This window comes from Rattus norvegicus, chromosome 5 (assembly GCF_021556685.1).
Source record: "Rattus norvegicus strain SHRSP/BbbUtx chromosome 5, alternate assembly SHRSP_T2T, whole genome shotgun sequence".
In the NCBI taxonomy this organism is placed as follows: Eukaryota; Metazoa; Chordata; class Mammalia; order Rodentia; family Muridae; genus Rattus; species Rattus norvegicus.
Genome location: NC_141538.1, coordinates 75,047,248 through 75,050,934, shown reverse-complemented (window position 1 = coordinate 75,050,934; position 3,687 = coordinate 75,047,248). Strand labels below are relative to the sequence as shown.

At 47.7% G+C, this 3,687-nt stretch overlaps 1 pseudogene across 1 annotated transcript; it reads left to right on the top strand.

Moving 5' to 3' along the window:
• Positions 1–1,191: 1,191 nt before the first annotated feature.
• LOC134478979 (glyceraldehyde-3-phosphate dehydrogenase-like) lies at positions 1,192–2,479 on the top strand (annotated as a pseudogene). The gene has a single exon (XR_015620882.1). The product of XR_015620882.1 is annotated as a glyceraldehyde-3-phosphate dehydrogenase-like (transcript).
• The last annotated feature ends 1,208 nt before the right edge of the window (positions 2,480–3,687 follow it).

Below are 3,687 nucleotides of genomic sequence, written 5' to 3'. Positions count from 1 at the left end.
ACAGAAGGACGAAGTAGATGAGCTATGAATTTTGTTTTTATGTGTATGTGTCTGTATTTGTGTGTGTACAAGTGTGAGCAGGTGTGTGTGTGTGTGTGTGTGTGTGTGTGTGTGTATACACATGCGTGTAGAGGCCAGAGGTTGATGTCAGGTGTTTTCTTCAATCATTTTTTACATTGTCATAGCCTTTGTACATTTTTAAAAGATTTTTTATTTTATGTAAATAAGCATTTTGCCTGCACTTGTCTGTGTGCCACATGCATGCCAGGTGCCCACAGAGGTCAGAAGAGGGCACTGAATACTCTGAAACAGGGGTTATGGACAGTTGAAAACTGTATGTAGGTGGTGGGATTCAAACCCAGAACAAAAGAGCTTTTAATCACAGAGCCATCTTTCCTGCCTTTGCATTGTTTTATTGGTCTGGAGCTCACAGATTTGGCTAGACTGGTTGGCCATCAATCTCAGCGGTCCTCCTTGCGGTGACTCCCTAACTGTGAGGCTCCACTTATGACACCACTCCCACCTGTTACATGGGTGTTGGTGACTGAACTCAGATCCTTATGCTTACGAAAGCAATTTCTTTACAAACTGAGCCATTTCCCTGGTCTATTTATTTATTTATTTAAAGATAAGATCTTTGGTTGTATTGCTGGCTGGCCCGAAACTCACTATGTAGACCAGGCTGTACTTGAAGTTGCTGTAATGTTTCTGCTTCCCAAGGGCAGGGATTACAGGTGTGTGCCACCCTGACTCAGTGAGCTAAGTCTTAAAGATAAGGAAAATGTTCTGGAACGTTTCAGGCAGAAAAAAATTAGTATGCACAAAGGCACTGGGTTAGAGGACACAGCTGAAGGAAACTGCTTCGTTTGGAAATTCTAAAATGCTTCATGTAGATGAAATGTGAGAAACACAGTGGCAAGTGTAGGGTCTATGACTGGACAGGGATTCCCCAGGAGCTTTCTAGCTCATGGGGAAAGGCTCAAAAGGGGGTTGTAATTGGTGTGAAGTGCCCCAAGTCCTTGCCACACAATTGCGCAGAATCTAGCTTTATCTCCAAGCCCAGTGAGGTGCAAACAACACTCTGACCAAGGGGAGAGAACCACTTAGCAGAATTCCATGGGAGCATGGAGTTTCCATGGTCCGTGAAGAGAAAGCAGACTCTATTTATTTGAAAGTGGAGAAACTCGCTCTGCTCCTCCCTGTTCTAGAGACAGCCGCATCTTCTTGTGCAGTGCCAGCCTCGTCTCATAGACAAGATGGTGAAGGTCGGTGTGAACGGATTTGGCCGTATCGGACGCCTGGTTACCAGGGCTGCCTTCTCTTGTGACAAAGTGGACATTGTTGCCATCAACAACCCCTTCATTGACCTCAACTACATGGTCTACATGTTCCAGTATGACTCTACCCACAGCAAGTTCAACGGCACAGTCAAGGCTGAGAATGGGAAGCTTGTCATCAACGGGAAGCCCATCACCATCTTCCAGGATCGAGATCCCGCTAACATCAAATGGGTGATGCTGGTGCTGAGTATGTCGTGGAGTCTACTGGCGTCTTCACCACCATGAAGAAGGCTGGGGCTCACCTGAAGGGTGGGGCCAAAAGGGTCATCATCTCCGCCCCTTCCGCTGATGCCCCCATGTTTGTGATGGGTGTGAACCACGAGAAATATGACAACTCCCTCAAGATTGTCAGCAATGCATCCTGCACCACCAACTGCTTAGCCCCCCTGGCCAAGGTCATCCATGACAACTTTGGCATCGTGGAAGGGCTCATGACCACAGTCCATGCCATCACTGCCACTCAGAAGACTGTGGATGGCCCCTCTGGAAAGCTGTGGCGTGATGGCCGTGGGGCAGCCCAGAACATCATCCCTGCATCCACTGGTGCTGCCAAGGCTGTGGGCAAGGTCATCCCAGAGCTGAACGGGAAGCTCACTGGCATGGCCTTCCGTGTTCCTACCCCCAATGTATCCGTTATGGATCTGACATGCCGCCTGGAGAAACCTGCCAAGTATGATGACATCAAGAAGGTGGTGAAGCAGGCGGCCGAGGGCCCACTAAAGGGCATCCTGGGCTACACTGAGGACCAGGTTGTCTCCTGTGACTTCAACAGCAACTCCCATTCTTCCACCTTTGATGCTGGGGCTGGCATTGCTCTCAACGACAACTTTGTGAAGCTCATTTCCTGGTATGACAATGAATATGGCTACAGCAACAGGGTGGTGGACCTCATGGCCTACATGGCCTCCAAGGAGTAAGAAACCCTCGACCACCCAGCCCAGCAAGGATACTGAGAGCAAGAGAGAGGCCCTCAGTTGCTGAGGAGTCCCCATCCCAACTCAGCCCCCAACACTGAGCATCTCCCTCACAATTCCATCCCAGACCCCATAACAACAGGAGGGGCCTGGGGAGCCCTCCCTTCTCTCTTGAATACCATCAATAAAGTTCGCTGCACCCTCAAAAAAAAAAAAAAAAAGAAAGTGGAGAAACTCCACACCCACAGCTACACAGACAACTGTATGCCCCCATCTCCCTAACAGCACTACCCATCCCGCCGTGCTGAGAGACTTCCGCCTCGGTGCCCTGTACACAGACAGATGAGGCTGGCAGAGTCGCTCTGTCTTGCGGCCGGGAGCCGGCACACAGCTGCTAACTTTCTTCCCCCCTCATGTTAAGCTGGAACATTGTGCACTTTTCTTCTCCAACTCTTTCAAAGCAAGTCATTCCCCCCCACCTTTTTTTTTTGGAAGGACGCCCATTGTTCCTGTGACATTAAAGATAGGTCTTCAGGCGCAGCAATTGGTAGAGTTAAGCTGTATTGTGGGGACTTGTCACAGGGATACAACATTATACAAAGAAATGATGTGAAACAAAAATTGCTCTCTTCAGCCTTCCCAACCACTCCCGAACGCAGATTTCAAGCCAGCATTCCACCCCAGTGCGACTGGGATTGGGGAGGAATGGAAGGGGGCGGGGGAACCTGTGGGTCTCTTCTAAGCATCCTTCCAGCTGGGGAAGCTGAGTGGTTCTGGGAATTGGAGATGGACAATGTGAGAAGAGAGGGTTGGGTGGTTGGAGACTGAAGAGAAATGTCTTCTTTTGTTTTTCCTAAGAATTTCTTAGGAAGAGTTACATCAGGCTGGGAACTGAGGGATAATGGTTAGTTGAAGAGCTAAAGGCCTTTCCTTCCCCATGGAAATTCACAAATTCATTTCCCAATGACTTTTCCTGACAATAAATAGTGACAAATAGTTACTACTGAAATGGGGCCCTATCCAAATTCTGGACAGAGATTCTAGACATTGCTTGCCAAAGACATCATTTCTTTCATTATTCTTTAATTTAATTTGGCTGTGGCCCCTGGTTCCTACTCTCACTAACTGAGTAAGCTCGGAAAAATTATGTAAATTTCCTCATGCCTCTATTTCCTCTTCTGTAAAATGGGAATGTGTGTTGGAGGCAGGAATGTGTAACCTTTTGACATCGGGACATGATGTTGCCATATACGAAGTCTATGTCTGAGATTCATAAAATTGATATATATGTGCTTGCTTGCTCTGAAAGCTTGATGGGCTGAGTTTGATCCTAGAACCTACATTGTGGTAAAAAGAGAGAATTGACTCCACAAAGCTGTTCCTTGTTCTTTACATGAAAATTGCAGCATGTGCATGCCCCTTTCACATAATGC